General features: G+C 40.5%; 1 protein-coding gene and 1 long non-coding RNA gene across 4 annotated transcripts in view; both read left to right on the top strand.

Annotated features, from left to right (window-relative positions):
- The window catches only part of LOC148001969 (uncharacterized), a 955959-nt gene that overhangs the window by 442193 nt on the left and 494659 nt on the right, over positions 1-19107 (top strand). The gene's annotated exons all lie outside the window — the stretch shown is intronic.
- On the top strand, positions 15141-16723 carry LOC148001976 (uncharacterized). The gene is made up of 3 exons (XR_015634478.1): positions 15141-15295; positions 15816-15896; positions 16293-16723. It is a non-coding gene; the product is annotated as an uncharacterized LOC148001976 (long non-coding RNA).

A 19107-nucleotide genomic window follows, 5' to 3' on the forward strand; every position in this document is an offset into this window, starting at 1 on the left:
GGACACAGAGAGTGCGTCCAAATTAACAAAATCAGAAATGAAAAGGGAGACATAACTACAGATTCAGAGGAAATTCAAAAAATCATCAGATCTTACTATAAAAACCTATATTCAACAAAATTTGAAAATCTTCAGGAAATGGACAATTTCCTAGACAGATACCAGGTATCGAAGTTAAATCAGGAACAGATAAACCAGTTAAACAACCCCATAACACCTAAGGAAATAGAAGCAGTCATTAAAGGTCTCCCAACCAAAAAGAGCCCAGGTCCAGACGGGTTTAGTGCAGAATTCTATCAAAACTTCATAGAAGACCTCATACCAATATTATCCAAACTATTCCACAAAATTGAAACAGATGGAGCCCTACCGAATTCCTTCTACGAAGCCACAGTTACTCTTATACCTAAACCACACAAAGACACAACAAAGAAAGAGAACTTCAGACCAATTTCCCTTATGAATATCGACGCAAAAATACTCAATAAAATTCTGGAAAACCGAATTCAAGAGCACATCAAAACAATCATCCACCATGATCAAGTAGGCTTCATCCCAGGAATGCAGGGATGGTTTAATATACGGAAAACCATCAACGTGATCCATTATGTAAACAAACTGAAAGAACAGAACCACATGATCATTTCATTAGATGCTGAGAAAGCATTTGACAAAATTCAACACCCCTTCATGATAAAAGTCCTGGAAAGAATAGGAATTCAAGGCCCATACCTAAACATAGTAAAAGCCATATACAGCAAACCAGTTGCTAACATTAAACTAAATGGAGAGAAACTTGAAGCAATCCCACTAAAATCAGGGACTAGACAAGGCTGCCCACTCTCTCCCTACTTACTCAATATAGTTCTTGAAGTTCTAGCCAGAGCAATCAGACAAGAAAAGGAGATCAAAGGGATACAGATTGGAAAAGAAGAGGTCAAAATATCACTATTTGCAGATGACATGATAGTATATTTAAGTGATCCCAAAAGTTCCACCAGAGAACTACTAAAGCTGATAAACAACTTCAGCAAAGTGGCTGGGTATAAAATTAACTCAAATAAATCAGTTGCCTTCCTCTATACAAAAGAGAAACAAGCCGAGAAAGAAATTAGGGAAACGACACCCTTCATAGTAGACCCAAATAATATAAAGTACCTCGGTGTGACTTTAACCAAGCAAGTAAAAGATCTGTACAATAAGAACTTCAAGACACTGAGGAAAGAAATTGAAGAAGACCTCAGAAGATGGAAAGATCTCCCATGCTCATGGATTGGCAGGATTAATATAGTAAAAATGGCCATTTTACCAAAAGCAATCTACAGATTCAATGCAATCCCCATCAAAATACCAATCCAATTCTTCAGAGAGTTAGACAGAACAATTTGCAAATTCATCTGGAATAACAAAAAACCCAGGATAGCTAAAGCTATCCTCAACAATAAAAGGACTTCAGGGGGAATCACTATCCCTGAACTCAAGCAGTATTACAGAGCAATAGTGATAAAAACTGCATGGTATTGGTACAGAGACAGACAGATAGACCAATGGAATAGAATTGAAGACGCAGAAATGAACCCACACACCTATGGTCACTTGATTTTTGACAAAAGAGCCAAAACCATCCAATGGAAAAAAGATAGCATTTTCAGCAAATGGTGCTGGTTCAACTGGAGGGCAACATGTAGAAGAATGCAGATCGATCCATGCTTATCACCCTGTACAAAGCTTAAGTCCAAGTGGATCAAGGACCTCCACATCAAACCAGACACACTCAAACTAATAGAAGAAAAACTAGGGAAACATCTGGAACACATGGGCACTGGAAAAAATTTCCTGAACAAAACACCAATGGCTTATGCTCTAAGATCAAGAATCGACAAATGGGATCTCATAAACCTGCAAAGCTTCTGTAAGGCAAAGGACACTGTGGTTAGGACAAAACGGCAACCAACAGATTGGGAAAAGATCTTTACCAATCCTACAACAGATAGAGGCCTTATATCCAAAATATACAAAGAACTCAAGAAGTTAGACCACAGGGAATAAATAACCCTATTAAAAAATGGGGTTCAGAGCTAAACAAAGAATTCACAGCTGAGGAATGCCGAATGGCTGAGAAACACCTAAAGAAATGTTCAACATCTTTAGTCATAAGGGAAATGCAAATCAAAACAACCCTGAGATTTCACCTCACACCAGTGCGATTGGCTAAGATCAAAAACTCAGGTGAAAGCAGATGCTGGCGAGGATGTGGAGAAAGAGGAACACTCCTCCATTGTTGGTGTGATTGCAGACTGGTAAAACCATTCTGGAAATCAGTCTGGAGGTTCCTCAGAAAATTGGACATTGAACTGCCTGAGGATCCAGCTATACCTCTCTTGGGCATATACCCAAAAGATGCCTCAACGTATAAAAGAGACACGTGCTCCACTATGTTCATCGCAGCCTTATTTATAATAGCCAGAAGCTGGAAAGAACCCAGATGCCCTTCAACAGAGGAATGGATACAGAAAATGTGGTACATCTACACAATGGAATATTACTCAGCTATCAAAAACAACGAGTTTATGAAATTCGTAGGCAAATGGTTGGAACTGGAAAATATCATCCTGAGTGAGCTAACCCAATCACAGAAAGACATACATGGTATGCACTCATTGATAAGTGGCTATTAGCCCAAATGCTTGAATTACCCTAGATCCCTAGAACAAACGAAACTCAAGACGGATGATCAAAATGTGAATGCTTCACTCCTTCTTTAAATGAGGAAAAAGAATACCCTTGGCAGGGAAGGGAGAGGCAAAGATTAAAACAGAGACTTAAGGAACACCCATTTAGAGCCTGCCGCACATGTGGCCCATACATATACAGCCACCCAATTAGACAAGATGGATGAAGCAAAGAAGTGCAGACCGACAGGAGCCGGATGTAGATCGCTCCTGAGAGACACAGCCAGAATACAGCAAATACAGAGGCGAATGCCAGCAGCAAACCACTGAAGTGAGAATAGGTCCCCTATTGAAGGAATCAGAGAAAGAACTGGAAGAGCTTGAAGGGGCTTGAGACCCCAAAAGTACAACAATGCCAAGCAACCAGAGCTTCCAGGGACTAAGCCACTACCTAAAGACTATACATGGACTGACCCTGGACTCTGACCCCATAGGTAGCAATGAATATCCTAGTAAGAGCACCAGTGGAAGGGGAAGCCCTGGGTCCTGCTAAGACTGAACCCCCAGTGAACTAGTCTATGGGGGGAGGGCGGCAATGGGGGGAGGGTTGGGAGGGGAACACCCATAAGGAAGGGGAGGGGGGAGGGGGATGTTTGCCCGGAAACCGGGAAAGGGAATAACACTCGAAATGTATATAAGAAATACTCAAGTTAATAATAAAAAAAAAGAAAAGAAAAAAAGAGAATATTTAAAACTAATTTTAAGCTTCTAAGGATATGTTAATTGCCAAAGTACCTCACCTTACCAGAGGACTTAACTTTGTTTTCCTCATTGGAGATATAGCTTCAGTTGTGTTAATACAGAATTGTAGGCTAGAGTCATGGAAGTATTTTAAAAAGAAACCTGGTGAAACATACCTTATTCCAAACATCAATCAAATTGGTTATTACAAAATACTGATATTTGGCCTAACCAATCACTTATACAAATTTTTCAGGCAAAATTGATAATTTTACTCTTTGCATGCTTTTGGATTTACTGTAAATTGTTCATGCAACCCATAGAACATGCGCTTACTGTATTTATAGGTGTTTCATCTAATGAAAAGGCTACATTTATGATTGGATCACTTGCTTATTCTCTTGAGTTTCTGCTGCTTCAGCACAGATTATTAGATTATGTCCTGTAGCCACTGTTTTTAAATGTTAAAAAATCAAGCTTTCAATTCATATACAGATAGCCAATGTGTGGCTTGTGGTTTACAATTGTTTTCAATTACTTAATACTTTGCTAGAGGCAAGTTTTCTACATGAAATCAGTGAGTGATGATTTCAGTGTAAATTGTCTGACAACTCACTGTCCTTTCAGTGGTCTGGCTCAGAGAACTAAACAAAACCATAGACCCAGCTCTTTGAAAATGGTAATGGAGTTGATAACACACCCTCACAAAAAGAGGAAGACTCCATTTGCTTACTTTCAATGCCCAGCCTCACCCTGCCAACTCAGGGATTTCTAAATAAGGCTAAATCTGGACCTTGTTTACAGGATTTGACATTTCTAATTAATGCTTATGTTTAGGCAAATAAAGCTGGTGAGGGGCTGGAGAGATGGCTAAGTGGTTAAGAGCACTAAGTACTGTTCCTTTATAGGCCATTTAAGAACTCAAACTGGATTGCCTGGACCCCTTAGCAAGGGAGGACAATGATACCAGGCAGATTATAGGCCTTACATAGAAACAATTAGTCAAAAAATCTCATTCTTTATATCACCAAAACAATAATTTGGTAAACAAGTCAAGTTATAAATACTCAGTGTCCTCAATTTAATCCTCGAGGACTTATCTTAATAAATAATATTTTAACAAAATTTCAATAAATAAAAAGGGGGAGTTATCCCTGTATGCTAAATAATACTCTTTTTATTTCAATTTTAAAATTTGAATGCCAAGGTTTATGGCACCCTACAACTAGGCATACTTCTGCCTAGGTGAAATAGAAAGATCCACATATTGGCATGATCCTGTCCAGGTATTTTATATGGGGAAGAGGGAATCTTTGTGTTTTTTCTACAGGATGCTACAGGAGTGTGCCAGCTGCCTGAGTGGCTGGTGAGACATGCTGATCCTGGGAGCATGAAGATTCAGCTCTCATGGTTCGGGTTCCTGGAGTCATTCCTGTGCCCTTAGAGGAAGACGGAGGATTCCCCCTCATCTTTTGTCATCACAGAAATTCTGGCGTTGCTGCAGTCATTGTGTCCCATCCCACTGCGGCCTGCGCTCCAACCCTCTGTGCACTGCTGATTGCTGGAGAAGACTGGACTCCAGCTGTTACCCCTGCCCCCCTCATTCCCCTGGTGACTCTTGCTGCCTTGACTGGTGTTGTTATCTTGCAGTCTGTAGCTTCACAGGAATGCCATCTGTGTGAAGCTGCTGTGGACTGGGGAACTCTGCCCTGGTTGTGCAGATCTCAGAAATGGTTCCATTGTCTGCTGGTTGTTCCAGAGAAGAATGACCGATCCTGAACTGTCCTGGGAAAGACCTTGGCATTTTCGCTGCTATTGTAGCAGCCATTACTGCTGCAGCCATTGTGTCTGCAGTGTCTGGAGTTACCCTCCCCCAATCTATTGTTAGGCAAGCACAGTGGGTGAACTTTCTGGAGTAGTTGCTAACAATTGGGAATTCTAAATTTTATTATAGGAGCAGCTTGACTACAGCCCTTGGTGGTAGCAGCTGAGGAGAACCAGATGAGGTGCCCACTACTTATCGGGAGAGGCTCAACTTCCACAATCTCTTAAATTAATGCCATCTGGCCCCTGCTCTTTCGCCCCTGGGGTAAAGTAAGAGGAATGAGAGGATGATCTACTGTAGCTATCCTCAGGGACGGGCAACTTCCTCTCACCCTTGAACAATCTAAGACAGGAACCTTGGGGGTGACAAGGTGATCCTATGACGGATAAGGCTGGGGTTTGAGAGGTCGATCCTAAGACAGAGGTGGCTACATCCCGTTTAAATGTACGGGCCAGTCAAATGCTCCTCTGCCCAGTTTCTCCCCCAATAAACACACACGTATAGCCCAGAACGGTGTGTTACAGCATAAGTTCATTCATAGCCATTGGGTTGCAGTCCTAACTGCAAGAGTGGCTCGCCATGGCCGAGCTGGGCACTCTGTGAGGCATGTCTGATCTCTCTCAGACCACTACTTCCACCTAATGGTCTTTTATAAAAGAATAACGGGGGAGATGCAGTGAGCCATATTGGATTTGGGCCTGGCTGCTTTGTAACTGCATGGCCACAGTAAAAGTCATGGGATTGTTGGACAGAGGCCTCTCCCATGTGTTTATGACACAGGAAGAAAAGACCAAGTAGTAAACACCCGGTGTCTCCACTGCATGTCCTCTGCTGAGCCCGGCTGATGCATGTGGAACTGACACACCTGGACCACACCTGGGTGGTGGTCAATTTACTTCTGCCTTTTGCTTCCTCAGCCTTTATCCTTGAGATTTAGGCTGATCTTCTTGGATTTCTCCCTAATTAATTCAGGTCTCCTAGTTGGTCTTTTGTTACCGAAGTCACGAGCCAGGTAGTCACGAGCCAGGGTTTCCCACTGTGCTTCCCAGTTATTTTCTACCTGAAGACTTGGGTATATAAGTGGTGAATAAAGCTACAGGAGATTCTCACTCTTCTTCCTCACTCTCGCTCTTCCACTCTTCCTCTGTCTCTGTCTCTCTCTCTATCTCTATCTCTCTTCCTCTCTCTTCCTCTCCTGGCTTGACACGATAACCTGTGTGTGTGTATGTGTGTTTCTTTCATCCTGTAGGCTTTCGCCCAATTTTCGGTACTGTGTTGGTGCTGGCGCTGACAATCATGCATGGAATCCTGTAGTGCATCCCTCAGCTGACATTGCTTTGCTGACTATGTCATGGGCATGGCATTCTTTTAGGAATAGATTCCCTCACAATATTTTACACAGTGCTGCATTTAAGAAAAGTCAGTGTAGGTTATTTCTCTAGCCTTTTTCTGACTGCCATTGAGGTTGTTTTAATATCACCTGAACTCTAATGTGATGAAAAGTTCCTGGTAAGTGACTATAAGTCACTGTTTTCTTCTGATGTTTTCAAAGTCTTCTATGAAGGAAACAGGGTAGTGTTAGTGAGGGGCCTACGAAGAGTCAACATAGAGCTTGATGGAGTCTTTTCCTAGAAATCTCTCTCTTGGGAAGTTGATGTTGTGTTGTTTAGGCTATCTGCGCAGAACATGTAACTTACTTGTAGGACCAGTCAAGTATCTGCATAGAAAGGTCTCCTGAAGTGGAAATGAGTACAGGCCAGGGCAGCACAGCCTGCTTGAGTCTAAAAGACTTGTACACAGCGTAGCTCCCACTAATTCCTCACTCAACAGAAATATGCTGCATAAAAGCAAAGTTTTCATTTGTCAGTGTGTGTGGATGTGTGTGTGTTTGTGTTTGTGTGTTTGTGTGTGTGTGTAAGTGTGTGAATGCTTGTTCATGTTTGTGTGTTTGTGCAGTAGTGAACGTGTGTTTCCCTCTATTTCCACGTTTAATGAGAAAAGTACTCTAAGTGTTCACTTTACATCCATGAAACATGAAATGCAGCTACCTAATCATTTGACATCTCCATCTAGCTCTGTACAGCAAAAGGACCCTTAAGTTAGTAATTTATTCAGTTTTCAAAAAATTGTAACATGTTTATCTTGTGAAGTCTGGGGGAGGGTGGAAAATATGTTCAAGTGAGTCGTGTTTCACAGTGTTAACAAATGGTACAGTCCTGGAACTTGCAGGTCCCTTTTTATTATGGTATAGAAGTAGGACAATAAAGTCCTTTAGAAAGCAACCCCCCCGAAATGGCACAAAAACACCTGTAAATTTAGATTTTCAAGTGATTAGGGGCAAAACTACTGATCTGTATTGAAATCCTTTGGAGCACATCAAAGGAATGGAATACAGGGAGGTAAGGGCAAGACTTCTCTATAAAGTCCATGAGTTTACGTTGCTTCTCTTTTCTTCACTAATTGTGAAAGGTGACTGGAAGTTTATGTCACTCACTGTGTCTTCTCCAAGGTTGGTTTCCAAATTGCCTGTTACCATTTCTTTCCAGCTATCTTGGCACAGTTACAACTTCAGCTGGGAGTTTGGCTTGGACTTTATTCATTGAGAATTTGAGTTGCTTGGAGTTGTATCGTCATCCAGCAAAAGTTCCATAGCTATGCTATGGTACAAGAACAGGGCAGTTTCAGGAGCCCCTTTAGGTGCACAAATAATCTAAAGCACTCCCCTATGTTATCTGTGTAGCATTCTGCAAGTGCTGTTAATCAAAATCATTTTTTCTGAGTAAAGTTCAGCCTCAATGGGGTTAGGAGAAATGAGGACCTTCAGATGGGTCTGGGAGTGTAAGAACAGGTAGGCTTATGAGAAGCCATGTTCATAAAGTGGAACAGAAGTTTTAGTTGACACAGAGATTCCACGTCAAGGAGGAGGTGTTGCCATTGCAACTAGGGCACATCAGGGTTGTAGTGATCCCTAGTGTAGCCCTGAAGGAGAAACTCTCCAGATGTCCGTCAGCCAAGGAGGGAAAATGCAACATAGGTTGGAGCCCTTCAATGGATTATGATTCAGTGTAAGAAAATCCATGTAAGCATTTACTTACTTAACCCAAATATCTGTGACACAATCACATTATAGGGAGAAAAATTGTTCATTTGGATTCTGGATATGGAGATTTCCTATGATTCTGGGGGGCATAGCTTTGGGCATGAAGTCAGTCAGGCTGTGGTAATGAGAGCTCCTATTAAAAGAAGCTGCACACTTTGGGGAAAGTCTGAAACAGTGAACAAAAACAAAAGTCTAGTCCACCACGAATATATGATTCTTTGCTGGGAAACAACCTGCTCTACACAGCCTTGGGAACTTGATAAGCCAGATTGGGCAATATGCAAGAACCTGAATTCTATGTCATTTTATGAGATGACAATACATCACTGACTGAGCTGTGTATAGGCTACGGCCGCTATGTACATATCCCACTCAATATTTGTTTTTATGCTTCCAGAGTATCCTGGGGAATCATTACATTAAAGATTAACTGGGACAGTAAACACTTGACTGCATTGTACTATGCTTATATTGTGTGAACACAACTGTCTTGTGTGTTTGAGAGTTGGTATTAGTGTGTCTGTGCATGTGTTTGTGTGTGCACACATGCATGCATGGTTCCATTGACAGTACACTCATCTGATGACCAGAATAAGGAAGGATTAGAGGAAAGAATGCAGGACACTCTGAAGCAGAAAGAACTGATCACCCAGGAAAGTGACTTGGGAGAAACAATGCAGAAGCATTCAGATATCTTTGAGATCAGGTAGGAACACAGGCTGGCAGAAAGTAGTCAATTGGATTTCCTGTCCCTATACAACTATCCTTTTTGGGTGGCTGACCACTGACATGGTTTTCACCCTCAGGCAGCTAAAGAACTACTCAGAGTATTATTCTGGAACAGTTTATGTGAATTTTGTTCATGGAACAATATGTATGATCCTCAGGATTTCTTCGTATTTTGTACTTCTTTCTTCCTGTGAACTCTCTGATAAGATCTGGGGATATTTTCTCCTCTGTCCTCTGACAAATTGCATTACAATAATGATAGTCTTACAGGTGTGCTGTTATGTTTCTTCATCACAATCACCTTTAATGTTCCATGTGTATGCTTGGAAGATATGCATGGAGAACATTCTCAGTGATAACAGGATCTATGCAGTGCCCATGGATTTGATGTGAGATGGTTTTCCTGTGTATTTGCAGATAGAGCGGTTACAAATGGGATGTACGCAGGTTCCTTCACTGCCAAAATAATCGTAATCTTCACTTCAATTCTAGTCAGGTTCTCTCTAATGCATGCAAACTGTATTCTAGGTTGGTCATATCTCTCTTGAACTCAGGTTCAGACATAGTTACAGTGTTATTATTCAACATAATATACCTGGACCTTTGAAAAATATGCTAATTTTTCTTTTAATACTAGTACAGTGTATAGTTCACAGTCCAGTTTCTAGCAGTTTTTAAAAGCTGAGATATAAATCCAAGCCCAGGTACTCTATGACACTTGGGGATGCAGGGAATGACCTCAGCTGACAGGTCATGCTGGATTGTCCAACTGAATAGAGCTGCTGTTTTAGGGAGAGCTGAATAGACAATCCCTCAGTAACCCCCTTTTTCCTTGCTCTGCTAGGTCTGAAATTCTCCAGCAGAAAGTCAAACATGGTACAGACCAGGACAAGTTCTCCCTTGGAGAGAAGTGCTATAGGAGTAGTACTAAATGTCCACAGCAAATACACCACTATTGCATCTCAACCCTACTATCCATCGCAATAGTGGCCTGCATTTTCCTCCTTTAGTTTGATTTCTTTGGATTGAATAGACTGTCCTTTCATCTCACCTCTCCCCAGAAAGAGTGCACATTTGGAGGGACTCTGAGAAGACCTAATGCACATCAATTAAGAGATGGTGGGCATCTAGGAAGAGTCTACCTATCCAATTTTGTACTTGTCCTGATAGGTCATCCAGAAGAATTTCAAGGAGATCAGTCCAGAACCTTGGAAATACGTTGAGACCAAGACTGTAATGTATTTTATACTCGGTATTGGATGGCCTTGTCCTTCATACCCCACTCCAACAGAAGAGACCTCCTTACATTCCACTTGAAAAGATTATTACCATCAGTAACTGCTTGTCTACTACGTTCCAAGGTCAACCACAGGCTATAAGTCTGTTCTGCAAAATGAGCAGCAAAAGAATGTTTAGCACAATTCCTCTGTTTAGATTTTGGTTGGAGTTTTGATTATTTTGGTTCTTTGGTTTTTCTTGTATTCATTTGAAAGTTTGTTATTTATTTGTTTTTGTTTTATTCTTGCAGTTGATTCACTATTTTGATAAGGATATAAACTGTATACATTTCCTATGTGCATCTGGTTACAATTGAGTATATTGGATGTATTCTCTTAAATAAAACAGTGATCTCAAACTCTTCACTCTTAAGAACCTCCTTTATTGAGGTGTGGTGTCACCATCTGAAGTCCCACAGCTGTCAGAGAGGGATGGATCTCTGCATTCTCATGGGAACTGGGCATCATAATTACTTCTCAGTCAAACTGAGATACAAAGGCAATTATTCTTTCTCTGTAGACTGTGTTGCCAACTCTGTGAATACCATGTTCATCATGCAATCCTTGTTGTCAAATATTTAGGTACCACTTAATTATGCTCTTTTGTGGATGACAGTGTTGAATAAATTAATGGGATATACATCAGGTTTTCTGTAATATTTCCCAGGAAATAAAAACATGGGATAAGGGAGATTAAAAGCAATCAGGAATCCAGCACCCAAATTTTGTTTTGGAGAGAGCAGAACACCCAGAAGTTTGGACGATCCTTACCACAGGACAGAACGCCACTTCTGCCCACCTCTGCCCACATTCCTGGCCCAAGAGGAAACTGGACAGTGCCTCCGGATACATAGGCAGGAACCTAATTGGTCCAGCCTGGACCCAGATCTGAACTGGATCCCGAAATTATTTGAAGAAATCCAAAGTCATAGAATTCTATGTTTCCTGATTGTGGCTTTTTTTTTTAAGGCTGTAAATGCGATTTTTGTTTTTTGTTTTATTTTGTTGTTTTGTTTTGTTCTTGGATATTTTTTCATTTCCATTTGAAATGTTATTCAATTTCATTCACTTTCCTGTTTTCCCAGAAATAAGTCCCCTTATGCCAGGCACTCCCCTTCTTCTATAACGTGTTCCCTTCCCATTGACCCCCTTTCCCTACCTCTGACATTCCCCTACACTGGGGGTTCAACCTAAACAAGACCAATCATTTCTCCTATTTGTGCACAATAAGACCATGCTTTACTACATAAGCATTTGGATCATGGGTCGGTACATGTATAGTCCTTGGGTAGTGGTTAAATCCCTGGGAGCTCTGGTTGGTTGGCATTGTTGTTCTTATGGGGTTGCAAGTCCCTTCAGCTCTTTTAACCCTTTCTCTAATTCCTCCATATTGGGTCCAGTTCTCACCTCAAAGATTTATTGCTAGCATTCGCCTCTGTAATTGACATGATTTGTGTGTGCCTCCCAGTAGATCTCTATAGCAGGCTCCTGTCCTCATGCACTCCTTAGCCTCATAAATCTTATCTACTTTTGGTTGCAATATATATATATATATATATATATATATATATATATATATATATACACACACACATACAGACACACACATATGCACACACACAAATATACATATACACTCTATCAGTTTAACAGAACTTTTGGTTTTCCATTCCAGCTTCAGAAAGGCTTACAATCTATATTATATCTTGGATAGCTTGTATACTATCTGATAACCATCCAATAAAGTATGCATATTCAGAGTTAAACAGCCTGACAGGCTATGAGTCTATAGTCAGTCTTCAACCCTGTCAGAAATCTCAGAACGACCAAATAGCTATACACATAGGAAGCCTCACACGGCTTCCACAACTGAGAGGTTGTAGAGACAAATCTCCACTAGCACAGGACCCTGTTCGCAACATGTGAGCTCAAGTCTTCAGCCTTCTGGCCCAAAATCAACTGACCAACTGTTGAAATGCAGATTCGAAAGGGCTGATCACCCCATCTTGTCAGCAGGGCTTATCAGTCAACCCCTCTGCATAATTTGTCCTTTTCTGGACAGTATCAGTCTGGAGATGAAACAGGCAGTTTTGTCCAGTGTCTGTCTAGCCACAAAGTATTGCCTCGCCTGAAGGTAGAGATGTTCAAAGTCTTCGTTCAACCAACCAAAGGGTAACTGTTAGGAGCAGATGTGTCTCAAGAAAAGATAAATAACTTTAAATCTCAAATTTTGTGGATTTCTGACGTTTTTGAAAACCATCACAAAAATAAAGCTGCAGCAGGATGCAGACTTCATTTTTTCCCAAACAGATTTGAGTCATAATTCATGTCTACAAAATTTGTTCTTATAAGCCATTCAGTGGGTATTAGTTCTTTCACAGCCATGTGCTCAATACTGATTTCAAAGACTTTCATCTTTCCCAAAGAAAGCCCATACCTCTTAGCAGTATCAGTCCACATCCCTACAGCCCCTGATATACCAACCCACTTCTGGTCTTTAAAGATGTTTTCATCATGGATTTCTCATGTAAATGCAATCATATACTGTGACGGCATCTTAGCACAGACATGTTAATGTCCATCCATGGTTTAGTTTATACTTCATTCCTTATTACCACACTGCATGTATACCACATTTTACCATTCATCTTTCGAACCTTTGGGCTGTTTCCACTGGTTAGCTATTATGAAGTATGGTAAGTAAAAACTTTTATAAGTTGTGTGTGTGTGTGTGTGTGTGTGTGTGTGTGTGTGTGTGTGTGTGTGTGTGTGGTTTTGATTTGGGGAAGTGATTTGCAGGGTGAACTTATATTTCGATGTTTTGGAAATTGGAAAAACCATTTTCCAAAATCACTGTTTCGCTTTACGGATCTCTGAGTAATTCATGGGACTTTATTTCTCCACATCCTTGCCAATACCGGTTATTGTCTGTGTTTCTATCTCAGCCACCTTGGCAGGGATGAGATCGTATCTCACTGTGATTTTGATTTACTTCTCCTTGATGAATAATAATGTTGATCATATTTTCATACGGTAGTTTCTATTTTAAAACAGGGTTATCTTGTCAAATCTTTACACATTCTGAATGCAATTTTCTTACCAGATGTTTAATTTAGGCATATTATCCTTCAATTTTCTTTTTACTTTCTTTATGATGTCCTTTGACATCATATGTAAGATTTTAACCTGATTAAATTAAATAAGATGTAAGCTGGTTAATACTCATTGCTTTAGTTTTATACCTGTTCTATTATAAAATAGACTGGCGAAAGCAGCTTAGAGGAGGAAGGGTTTGTTTTAGCTCACAGTTCCTGAAGTAGCTGTATCCAGTATATTTTATCTGTTGACTTGGGTAGGCTATAATACCCAGATATTCATCTAAGTCTTGCTGTGAGGGTCTTTCCTAGATGTACACATCAGGTCACTTTAAGTGTTGAAAAATCATCTTGAAATCTGGCTGGTCCTCAGCTAACACTAAGAGCCAAACCACGCCTTCCTGGAGAAGAAATCAGCCTGATGGTTTGCCCTACAGATTTCCAGTTGTCAACTCCACAACCTCTGAGATAATGTTTAAGTAACATGCAGCTCATGGTCTACCCTACCGCATCCTAAACCACATGGCCTTTGGAGAACAAGGTGGCTAAGAGCAGCCAGTTAATGGACACCAAACCCACCTTGGGAATCTTGTAGAGTTTTGTTCCTGAAGCATTGGATAAACAAACCAGGTTGCATTTTCTTCAGCCCAGTGGATCCTGACCTTTTGATGTTTAGGTGAGAGCATTTCACAAGACTGTTATAAAGAAGTGGGAGTGGGCCTTCACGTCCTTATGAAATTTGCAACCATCAGTTTACTCAGGTTATATTACTTGGTTCCATTCACAGTAACCTGGGGGCTATGCATTCAGTTTTCATGGCTGCCGCTGCCTAATTCATTGGATTGTGTGAATCACAGTGAGCCAAGGGTTACGGATTACTTATCTTACACTGAGCACACTCTATTTAATAAAGTCACAGCATTTATCTTTTGTAGGAATAAAGGAAACAGAATAGACATACTGTGGAAGCTCTTTAGAAAGACTCACTTCCATTATGACTGATTCAATGCATTTTAGCAAAGGTAAAATTTACTGTTGCTTCGTGCGTTTCAGTTGTGAACACTTGACAACAACTTCAGATAGTTCATGGAATATCATTTCAACAAGACAAAGCAGAAATGAAATGATCTCCATACATCTTGTGCTTTGAACTTTGATTCCTGATGATACTTTCTCTGACTCATAACATGAAATCTTCTCTCCCAGAGCTCTTCTCTCTTCTCTCCCAGTGCTGGGCAGTTGGTAGGGCAGCTCACAGTCACCCGTGGCACCACCAGGATAAGCAACTGATATTCTACAGTAGACTGTTGTATAAGCTATGGTGATCTGTAGTGACAGTTTTGTTTTCTTTTTTAAAAACAGGAATATTATAAGACTATGTTTGTATTTTAATTCCAGTTGTGGGGATGTGGAACCTCTTTGGACTGTCCACAGCAGCTGACTATGATTTGCCTCATGCTCTAGCAGAGGCAAGGTTTTACCTGCTGTAGATAGTTTCTACAATTGTGTAATGTTTGGAATTCTAGGAAGTTTTCAGAGGGTATAGAAATGCTAGAGCTCCTTTAGGCGGGGAGGGTGGCTGTTGTTCATTTAATGAGGTTGGTTGAAGTTTTTTAGTAGCATGGTCAAGAAGAAACAATTTAGATGCAGAGATTTTCCTAATTTCTCTCTCTCCTCTCTCCGTGTTTCTCTCCTTTCTAGTGTTAGGGGTTGAAACAGGGATTAATGGGTAGGAAAAAGAAGAACCCCTGAAGAAGGAAAGACAGGCTACGCTGATCAGCATCTGGATTAGATGTGCCTTTAACTTACATCTTCAGGCCTGGTTGGATTTGTCAGGATATAAGGACATTGAAAATGTAAGCACATTGTAAAATGATATGCAATAAAAATAGAGGTTATTGAAATTAAATTTTAAAATCATTCACAAACATAAGCCATGAATATAAAGTCTTTGCCAGGAAGGGTTGTAGCCTTCATGATTTTATTGTCACCAATACCATAGGGATTGGTACAGAGTAACCATTAAATGTTGCATGAACTTATTCGGCAATCAGTACTTTACAGGTCCCTGAGGAAAATTCATTATGGCCTAGCATGGCCTCAGTAGGTCTTTCCTAAAGGCATGGCTTATGTGAACCCTGGCCTTCAACTGTATAAATGAATATGCACTTGGCTCAGGTAGGAATTTAAGGTGGGACCTGTTCCTAGGTGGTGAGAAGTCATTTAAGCCTACAGGGATGGTGCCTGCTTCTCAGGTGCATCTTCAATTGGGAAATCTATAGTAAAGCACTTGCCGAATCATCAGCCACAGCAAGCCTACTGTTCCCAAAGCTGTGTGAGTAAGAACATTCCTTTTGTTGCATTGGCCTCCAACAGCAATGATTCCAGAACAATCACGAGGACTTCTAGCACACCCAGACTGATCTGCAGAAAAATTGAATCCATTTCCTGGAAAAGGTAATTTTTAATTAACCCTTTCATCCAATAAGCACAAACAGTAAAAATGCAGTGACTAAGTCATCAAAAAATATAGCAGAAGGGAGAGTCCTTACTTTAAGGAATTAAAAAAATCTAACTGAGGATAAAATGCAACGGATGAGAGCTCATCTTGGCAAGGACTGTCCAAAGACACAGGACTTAATTCTGAGAATGTGATTTCTAAGGGGAAAAGAAAATGGGGTGGTTGTTGGCAGCACATGCTGCCAAGATTGACCATCTGGCTGCCCATGACCTGTGATGTGTATCTGCACAATCAATCAATCAACCAATCAGTAAATAAATGGAAACAAAGTTTAACGGGGAACCAGGAGTAACTTAAGGATTTTTCTCAACCAATTTTTTTCATTGTTGTAGAAGTCCCATTCAATGCAGCAAGATCAGAGAATATGGAGTGGAGAGATGGCTCAGTCATGAAGAGCACGTATTGTTATGGAAGAGGACCTGATTTCAATTCCCAGCACCCACCTTGGTGGCTCACAACTGGCTGTAACTCCAGTTCCACAGAATCTACCACCCTTGATTTACCTTCTCACGGACCAATGAGTGCACGTGTGGACATGTGAGTGCATACACACTTACACATGCACCAAGCACGCACACGCCCTTAAAATAAATCTTTAAAAGATTAAAAAAATGTGCTTTTAAAATGCACAAAAAAGAAATAAAGCTTGTTGAATGTGGATGGGAAACCATTTTTAAAAGACATCAAGGGGTTGGGGATTTAGCTCAGTGGTAGAGCGCTTGCCTAGCATGCGCAAGGCCCTGGGTTCGGTCCCCAGCTCCAGAAAAAAAAAAAAAAAAGACATCAAATGATCAAATGGGGCTGTCTTGAGAAAGCAGATCCTGAAGTGAAGAGAAATTTGACTTGTGTTTTCTTCATGTGCTTCAAGGCAGACTACAATTTGTATTTTACGAAAACTATGCATTCCAGTGCTGCATTCAAATATTTCTCATCAGCATAATCACAAAACAGCATCCAGGCAAGCCAGAGCCAGAGGCAGGGGTTCAGGGGAGAGGCAGGTTTGAAGAGGGTGGGGGTGGAGTTTAAGTTTGAAGAGAAGGAAGTCCTGAGTAAAATGGGAAACCTTGCAAGCCACCTGTGAGAGTGCTACCATGGTGACAAGCTGTCCTGTTCTCACTCAAGTTGGGTGTGTCTGTGTTTTAATCCTCAGAAGAAAGATGAAAATCTGGGTGTGCACAAAGAAGTTCTGTTTAACACTTAAGCAGGAAACCATATAAGCTTGTTTACCTCTTCCCTACTGTTTTGTTTTTAAACATTCAAATAAGTGAGAAATTAGAATCAAATACTATTTCAGTTTCATCTCATTTACCAGTTATTAATTTTGTGATTTTTTTAATATATATTTTTCTATGAACCATTTAGAAGTCAGATGCTGGAAGTGTAATCATGGTAGAGCACTTGTCTGGATGCCTGGTCTAAACCCAGTACAAGGAAGCAAGAACCAGTTATAGGCACTGTGTCACCTCATCCTTAACATGTTCATGTATGCATATATGTATGATCTATGTCACACACACACACACACACACACACACACAGACACCACAACTTAGGTTTTATAACACAGTTTTAATACTTTAGTGATAACTCTCCAGTTTAGACAGCCTAAGAGGCCAGCCCTGTGATAAATACTTTGGCTCAGTTAGCCCACCAAGCCTTTCAGTAATCTTTTGAGGGAAGTTTGATTGATGTTCATTTTATTGATGAAGAGCATGCTAAGATTCTCAGCTCTGATTGGTTCCAACTTCACAGAGAAGACAGGTATAATTGAGAGCCTAGATGCAGGGAGCAACAGGAAGTTGTCATTGAACTTCAAACAGGGAGAGTCATAGTAGAAAACTGTTTAGAAATGTTTCCCAGAAGGAGGTAGGTAGCCTTGAGCTGGAGTGACAGACACAGACTTCTACTAATGTCAGGCACTGGTGTTCTAATCATGGACATTTATACATTGTTTCTCTTTTCATATTCAAAAGTGAAACAGTGTTATGAACATTTACTCATAAAGCTACAGTGGCAGACTCTTCAATAGAGGTGATCACAGGTCTATTTTACTCCAATAACACGAAGTATTTTCCTGGTAGAAAACTGTAAGGTACTGAAACTTTTTCTCTATGTGTAGCTGTAGAGAGACTGTTTAATTCAGAGGAACCCACAGGGTGAGTCCATTTATAGCATATCTTTTATGTGTGCAGAGACATCTCCCAAAATGAAGACTATTGAAAATGCAGATAAATGTGGTTTATAACCCAACAAAACAGGAGGGCAGCTATGCCACAACACCCTGCTTTTTGTGCTTTTCAAGGCAACGGTGTTTAGAGGTGATCTCTGCAGGTACCTGAGTCAGAAGAGTGGAATGAGAGGCTATGTTTTATGCTTTATAAATGCTTTACTGACAAGGGGTGACTGGCTAGTTGTTTTTTAATAAGGTGGTGAGTTATTACTTTGCCTGTCAACTCCTAAGCACCCTCTTTTGAAGGGAACATGAACAATCTCATTGCCAGTACTTTCTCAGTTAAGCACCTAGCTTCAATGAACTGTTCTGATTCAGCGAACTGTTGTCAATCTCACTTTTACCTGGGTGAAAATTACAGAGGGGACCTAGGGTTACAGTAACCTCAGAACAGGTGGACAACATCCTCCGCTGGCAGGAAACGAGGTTGGCTTGCCTCACTCCAGGTCAGAATATGCATGAAAACACACTAGGTAGTTATTCATATTGTCACTTTTCTGGGGGTTTCAATTTTTTGTCATGACCAAAAAGGTCAATGAAAATATTCCACTGGCCACAAACGGTGAACTTTGTTTTGTAATTTGTACATTCCGGTGTGATTTAGAAGTCTCTAAATTTTATTTTATTCTTTTTTATTTTCTTGAATTAAATCCAATTGTTTTGGTCCTCAAAAATTTTATAGAGCTGAACGTTACATATGTGTTATATATGCTCTGAATGTGGTATGTGTATGTGTGTGTAACATGTTATCTGTATATGTATATATGCCCATATATACATATATATGTGCACATCATATGTACACATGTGTTACATGTCATCTGAATGTGCAGGTTAGAAGAGTTGGTTGGTTAACTCTTTCCTGTGTGTGGGTCCAGGGATTGATGTAAGGATACCAGACTTGGCTGAAAGCCCCT

Source organism: Rattus norvegicus, chromosome 12, assembly GCF_021556685.1.
Source record: "Rattus norvegicus strain SHRSP/BbbUtx chromosome 12, alternate assembly SHRSP_T2T, whole genome shotgun sequence".
Classification (NCBI taxonomy): Eukaryota; Metazoa; Chordata; class Mammalia; order Rodentia; family Muridae; genus Rattus; species Rattus norvegicus.